Below are 8,140 nucleotides of genomic sequence, written 5' to 3'. Positions count from 1 at the left end.
ACCTTGCAAACCACCTCCCAAACCAGAAATTGGGCGATTGCAAATGAATTTAACATTGCAAAGCAGAAAAATCCGGCGATTGTAATGGAATATAACCTCCAAAACTAGGCGAATGGGTCAAATGAGTCTTTTCATAGTTTATCTGCCCATTTTTTCTTGGGCTAAAATGAAAAAAATAATTATTTTTTAAATCAAAGATGGGCTAAATATATGAAATAGGTGTTTTATAAATATTTCACCCCTCTAAAATGAAAAACCCCTTAAATTTCTCCCTTGGGCTAAAATTCACCGCTAAAATTTACCATGTAGGAGTCTAAGGGTTCATAATATAATAAGAGCCTACATAACAATAATAATGTAAGGGCACAATAATAACAATAATGGTCTTCTATGGGGAACAATAATAACAATATGGGGACTACATGGGCACAACAATATAATAAGGGGGTTGTACTAATAACAATAAAGGGTTACACTAGTAGTATAGGGACCTAACAACCTCATTGCTCCTCCAAAGCGAAGATGGTTTCAGTAATGGAATTTCGATGCTTCTTGGATTCCACCACTATCACCCTTTCTATAATGAATGCAGGTGATTCATGATCATCTGAAAAATTATTTCTTCATGCTCATAAAATCCTCTTCTTGAATTCATCAAATGATAGATTGGACACATCCATTACCGGATCATCATTAAGCGGAAAAACATCCCCTTCTTCCCTCGGAACTAGCTCTGCTAATGGAGGTGGTGGAGAGTGAGTGGTGACCTATTGTGCGCTCAACATCATATCAAAAAATTCACTCTACAGCTCTTGTTCCATATCCATATATGTTATGTCAATCAAGTGCTCAATCTATTGAGCAAGCTCTCAACCCTGCATTTGTTCACCTTCCTCCTCACTTGCTCAATGGTTTTGTTCCTCCTCTTCAACCTGTATCAACATTGGTTCTTTTGTCATTGTGTGTTTCCTTTATTTTTCCTCTTGCTTTCAAGTCTCTTCTTGTGCCCTCCTTCTCAACTATTTTTCTTACTTTAGTTTCCACTCTGTCCCGTGCAGCTTCAGTTTTTCTTCATGCGATCTCTTATTTTCTCTCTTCCTCCACTCTCCTCTATATATCCTCTTCTTCCTCTTTTTTTCTACTACTAAAGATTCTCTCATCAGCATAAGATCTAATTTCATCTTACAACTTTATTCTCCCTATAGATTGTCGACAATATTCCTCTTTCCATTGTCATGCATAGGATTTTTGCCTTCTGCTATCATTTCTTCTAGAATTGTTGTCGTTTGTGGAGCAGTCTATGAATTCATTATTAAATTGACCAACTCATGGAGTTTAGAGGCATTGTAGCAAGTCCTTCATAGGTCCTCTTTTGTCCAATGGAATTCCCTTCTAATCCATTCAAAGTAAAATCACGCACAATGGTCTTCATAAATACCATGGGGATCATATAGATTAAATTCCTGATTATAAATCCAAACCAAACTATTTCCTTTCCCTTGGCATCTGCGACTTTCAAGTTCTTTGTCTTGTATAATCAAATTTGCAAAGGAAGAGTGGACCATGGTGCTTTCTCCTTCCTGTGTAAAGCTGCTGAAAACCATGTGGCAAGATGGTATGGTACTTCTTACATGAAAAGCTTGTCAGTGGCAAACAAGGGTAAAAAATGTGGATTCTTCTCTCCACCAGACATCCTAAAGAAGGTGCTACCTAGTGACGCATACCAATATACGATGTCTTCTATCGCCCCCATTTCTCCTCGTGACATGAAAGGTGGATCTTCTTCAAGGATAAGCTTATAAAGCAGGATGATGAGGTGGTCAGTTACTTGTGCCATTACTCCTCAATGACTGCAATTCGAAAGAAACTTGCAATAGACATGCATGATGGGTTTTCATGGTGTCCATGTCTAGTTCATACTCGGGAACTTTTGTTGTGCACAAATTGCATCCAATAAATATGCAGACATATAGAACCTTACTTTCTCACCATCAGGAGGACTCTATTACTGTGCTACATGGGATCTCAACTATCGAGCCAATAGATTTGACCAGTTGAATGGCTTCCCCTCACTCAAAACATAGTTCAATAAGACTGCCTATCCTTTATGAAAGGTTTTTATGTTCTACTAACCATGGATCCTGCAAGCTAAGATAATCGGGAGATGGTTGGCCTTCTTGGTGTAAATTTTCTTATATACATGGGTGGGTGTCTATCAAAAATTTTCGATGGCTCCTTCACCTAGCCTTTGATAGTGTATCTTGTGTTCACATAGCTGTGGGTGGCATAGAAGAGTGATTCCATGAGCTTCACTGGCTCAAACAAGTGATATATGTGTTGATAATCTTCTTCCTCGAAAGTGGCAAGATTTTGTATGCAACCTTGTATAGTCATAACTATGAAATACTAAGATAAACTTGTTGGTCCTCTAAGTCTACCTCAAAGTCCTTTACAAAAGCATCTTTTACCTGCTGCCATGTCAATGATGATCCCTTTTCTATAAACATTGGAGTTTTTGCATACACTAGCAAGTCTATTGGTGTTTTCTCAACTACTTCCCAAATGCTGCTTTCAATGGTCTCTTTTGAAGAATTTCTCTTTGGTGCCATGGTAATAGTGATTACTGGAGAGGTGCTCAAAAATTGTTGTACTTCTGGGATAGAAAAGACACTCATGAAAAGTAAACATTAGTCCTTAGAAAATATACTTTCAATTCATACAATGCATACCATTCGACAATGCGATTTTCTCGGAAAGCATTCCTACTCGATAAACTCAAGCTATTATTATTATTATCCTCTACTGAGTGGTTTTATAATTGAGAAAATTTGATATCCTTGAACAAAATGTGTTAAAGTTGTGTAGTGTGGTGACTTGACACGAGAGCATTCCATGCCATTAATTAGCTACATCTTATTATTTTTAAATTACGATTATCCAAATTTGATATGATAAAATGTAGCTAACATGTCTGAAGTTTTAAAAATCTAAAGATAAACAACGAGGCTCAAATCAATGAAAAAGTAGAAATTTAGTAAAATCCCACGACTTTTCAACATTAGAGGAGAATGATAGTTTTCAATAATTCTTGTTGGAATGGTTTAAAATAGGTATTGAGATGGTTATTAGGCTTTACAAACTACATTGTAACTGTCATAGCTAACTTTCCTTTTCATAAGCATGTTAATAATGGAAAGGCAAAGCATTCTTGCCCAATGTAAAATGTATATAAAATGTATAAAATAAATGTTATGATTTAAATGAACCATAAAAAAATTTATTGTTTTGAATGGTAGGAACTTAACATTGGATATTGATTTGGATTTAACAATTTTATTTTTAATAAGACGTATGCCGTGTTTTTATGAACGTGTTTTCTAAGAAATTATTACTAGAAACTTTAAGATAATATCAACAAATTTAATGCTAATGAGGTTTGCACTTTGACTATTTATAAAATATAAAATGAGTTAATCATACACCCTGTGTTTTATCTTCACGGAGGCTTTAAAAGAGAAATAATGGAGCCATCATCCAATGATTCAAATGATTCCCCATGTCATATGTTATATAAGATAAAAGAACCTCATTTGTGGATACTTTTCTTTATTTTAAAAAACAGAAACAAAAAAATATTAGAATTGTATTTTAGGTTTTTCTAGTAGTTTCTCTATAACTAATTCTTCCCAATTTGGGAATTCCTTTATACCGTATTTCAATTTGGATGATGTAGCCTCATGGAGAATTGTAAAAAATGAGATAATTTACAATATCGATGGATAATTTCCAAATTGGTAAAACAATTAAATAAATAAATCCAAAAGTGTTTTTTATTATGTGATTTTGTTTTTGGATGGGGTAGGGATGCTCTACTTATGTGAAAAGGATTTTATAATTATTTAATAAATTATGCAAAAAATAGAGAACAACAAAATACAAACTCACAATACATGATTGACACAAGATATGACCTAGAAAACCCTTTCAAAACTAGACCCAATTAGAATGTGAGGCCACTCTACCCTCTTTGTGTGAATAGAAAATGGTTGTGAGTATAAAGAAGTATGGCTAGTGACCTGTGGGATACTACAGTGCACAAATCCTCTCTATATGCTCTATCTCCTATATCTCGGCTAGTTTTTCTCATCTATGGAACAAATGCACTCGAAAGAATGGAACCCCTTTTCCTCTTAATGGCTCCGTTATAACATAGCTTGATAACCTTCTAGTTGTTAGGTTCTCACTACCTCAAATGTTAACCAAATTTATAATATGGAATCTTGTAGAGTATTTTTCATCTTAATCACATGGCTAGCCCCTTTTCCATGAATAATGGTGAATGACATGGCATCCTATCAAATTATGATGGTGAAAAAATGAAGGTTAACTTTTGGTTAGCGTAACTTTTGCATACAAAATCCAATTTGTGTAATTCTTGTGTCATTAGAAACGTATCTATGTGTATAATATGAAAGAATGGTGTAGTGCTAAAGCAAAAAAGTTTTACCCCCCAAAAAATCATTGTTTGATGCCTCAAAGTGCTCTCAGCACGTTTCAAACCCTCATTTGCCAAACTGGGCCCCGCCGATAAAAATGGTCCTGCCAGTTGATTACTCCACTTTTTCCACTCTAAAAGTATCGAGATGGATAAAAAGTAATATAATGATCCAATTGAGATCACACCTCCCCATTTTGGTAGTTTTTTGTTGCCCAAAATCTTCTACTAAATGAGGTGAGAAAAATTTTCCTCTACCTTCTCTCGCGTGTACCATTTAGCTTTGCATGACGTGTTCCTCTTTGTGACCTACCTGATATTCTCAACAATTTTTTTAACCCTCAATGCATCCCTTGAAAGATCCTCCCCCACTTCTCCTTGCTACCCGTATGAAATATCTAAAGTTGAAGGCAGAAAATATCCAAAAGAAAGTTCAAATGGGGACTTACCAGTAGAAGTGTGCATTGTTATGTTATAAGATTGTTGTATTTATACTAGATTTTCAACCCATCTCTTTGGATGCTTTTAATTATAATCCCTCGAAAGATGCACCAAATTCATGTTGACTACTTCTATTTACCCATCTATCTGAGGATGGAATGTTGTAAACCTCTTCAACTTCGTGTTCATATTATCCCATAATGTAAGCCAAAATGCACTAATAAATCTCATGTCCATGTCTAAAATGATGCTCCTTGGTATCCTGAAGTGCTCCTACACCTATCCAAAGAACAAGTTTGTTGCTTCCTTCTCATTGAAAGTCTTTTTACAGGCATCAAAACACACAAGTTTTTGAACCTTCCAACTACCATGAATAGGTATTCATGTCCCTTCCTAGTTGCCGGTAAACCTCCAACAAAATTCATGGAAATGCTTTCCTGGGGGTTGGTGGGTACAAGTGAGGGATATAATAAACCATATTTCCTATTACTAGGCTTGTTGGTACAATAAATCATGCATCCTCTTATGAACCTATCTAAATGTTCTTTCATCTTGGGTGAATACACATACTTATGCAATTTGGCTACTTTCTTCCCTATACCAAAGTTACCTGCAACCTTGGAGGTCTAAGCCTCTCTGACTAGCTATAAGTGCTGACTTTTAGGAAGCCCTGACTTATCCAACTTCTAGAGTAACTCATCCTAGAGATGGTAGTCAATGATTTTGTCACCATCATGCACATGACTATATTTTTTCAACTACTAAAACACCTCCTCGAAGCCCTCATCCTACAAATATGCCTCTCTGTATGAATCATGGGTGAATGGCTTCATGTTCATCAAAGTTCACAAAAATATGATATTTGATGTGCATTTCCTTGAAAGCATGTCGTACAACTTGTTTGTGTTTCCATTCTTATACTGAATCACTAAAAGAAAATGTTGTGGAAATTGCATCCACTTGTAATGTTTGGTTTGTTGTAGCTTACTCTAGGCCTACAAGTATTGTAGTGCCTAGTGATATGTGTGGATCATTGTCTCATTTCGCATCAAATAGTGCTTCCACCTCAAATATTTCACCAAGGCATAAATCACCTTGTCATAAGTAGAGTAGTTAAGAATTCCCCCATGAAATATTTCATAATAATATCATATAGACCTTCCTCATTGAATCAAGAACACTCCCATAACATACCCACTCACATTTGTATCTACTTTGAAGGATTTTTGCAAGTTTGGTAATGTGAAAATTGGTGCTTGAATAATCTTCTTCGTTAAATCCTCAAAGGCCCTATATTGGCCCTTTTCCCATTGCAAAATCTTACCACTAGTTGTTATGGCACGGAGTGGTGTCGGTACTACTGAAAATGAGGCTATTCTTCTCAAACAAATCTCCTAACATTAGAAACATTAATAGGCATCGTCTATTTCATGAAAACCTCCATCTTGGGATGTTCTATCTTCAACTCTCATCCACCTATTACATACCACTGATACACCAAAAACCACAGTGGAAATTCACACTTATTGGTATTTTATAACAATTGGTGCTCGTTTAATGTCTCCAACACCTATGTCATATGTGAGATGTGCTCCTCCCAAGTAGAATCATATACCACTATATCATCTAAATGTAATATAACAAATGAATATATAAAATGTAACAATATATCATTCATTGTTCTGATAAACATAGTTGCATTACACAGGCCAAATGGCATGACTGACCACTCATACAAACTTGGACTAGTTTTGAACGAATTGTTCCATGTATCTTCTTCTCTATCTCAAACCTGGTGATATCCAAATTTTAAGTCTAGCTTGGCGAATTATTTCACTTGCTCCAACTGAACCAGTAGATCATATATCCTGGTTAGGGGGTACCTATTCTTCATCATGATTTTGTTCAACACCCTATAACCAATACATGTATCCCAAGTCCCATCCTTATTTGGAAAACTAATGATGGGTGACCCACATGGTGACGTACTCAGTCAAATGACACCTTGTTCCAGTAGTTACTGCAAATATTTCTTCACCTCACTTTCTTTTATAACAAACCCCTAGAACCCAATGTTTGGTATTGGGGATTTTGACAATAATTGGATCTCGTTCTCCACTTCCCTCTTGGGTGGTAACTCTTTAGGCTCTTTAAACACATCCCTGTATGCCTATAACAACTATTTTAGTTGATATTTATGTTTCTTATTACACTCCTTCAATGATTCCTTTCCTCTTACAGACTCTTCTAAAGATTGATTTTCTCTTAAAAACAATAAAACATACTTCTTATTGGAACTGATCAATTTATTCACTTGATTGGAACATACCAATTTTTTTTTTAACTTTCCTTTATGCACATTGATTGTAAAGTATTTGCCATCCTTGACGAGCCGGTACTAGTTCTCTCTCTACATGAATATTGCATCTCAAATGTACATGTGAGGGTTTCCAAACATGACTCCACATACCTCAAGGGGAGATACATCTAGTTCTACTTCATTAATAAAATCAACATTGATGGGAAATATAATTTTGCACTATTTTGTTACCTTCATCTCCATATTCTTATTTACCCATCCTAATGGATGTGAGCTTTGATTGTCACAAACTTCTGATTCTAATGTATTGACCATCTCTAGTGCAATGAAATTTGTTTGTGATCCTGAGTCAAATAAAGCATCAATATTTGTCTTCTTTACGTGTATCTTTATGTGGAAGTGTTTGGTCAATTATTTTTCTTCCTATTACTGAAGGGTACTTAGATTCACATCCTTTTGCACTAGTGTACAAAAATAATTCTTATCCACATCCAAATTTCTTTGAACCTGGTTGCTCAAATCAGTGGCCATGATATTCTTCTTCTTCTTGTCTTTATTTTTGGATTTTGGTTTAATCTCTAGATGCAACTTCCATCACTTCTCCTTTGTATGTTCATTAATGTTATAGTGGTTTCTAGATCTTTGCACTAGTGTGTTGTGGCTGTCGTCTTTTTATATTTTCCCCCTTTCCACTTATTCCACCCTCCTTAGAAGCATCATGTTTCTCCTTTTTCTTGGCTTCACTTGATTTCCCTTTCTTCAAGCCTGTGTTCTCTAGATCATGTGCTAATACACAAGCCTCGTCCACTGATTTAGGCTTGAACAATATCACTTGCTTTCATAAATGGCTATGTAGACACCCCAGATTCTTGAGGACTACATCT

This window comes from Pinus tabuliformis, chromosome 9, assembly GCF_031772625.1.
Source record: "Pinus tabuliformis cultivar Carrire ecotype Pingquan chromosome 9, CPIR1, whole genome shotgun sequence".
Classification (NCBI taxonomy): Eukaryota; Viridiplantae; Streptophyta; class Pinopsida; order Pinales; family Pinaceae; genus Pinus; species Pinus tabuliformis.
The sequence above is the reverse complement of the archived record's forward strand: the minus strand, read 5'-3'. Positions refer to the sequence as shown.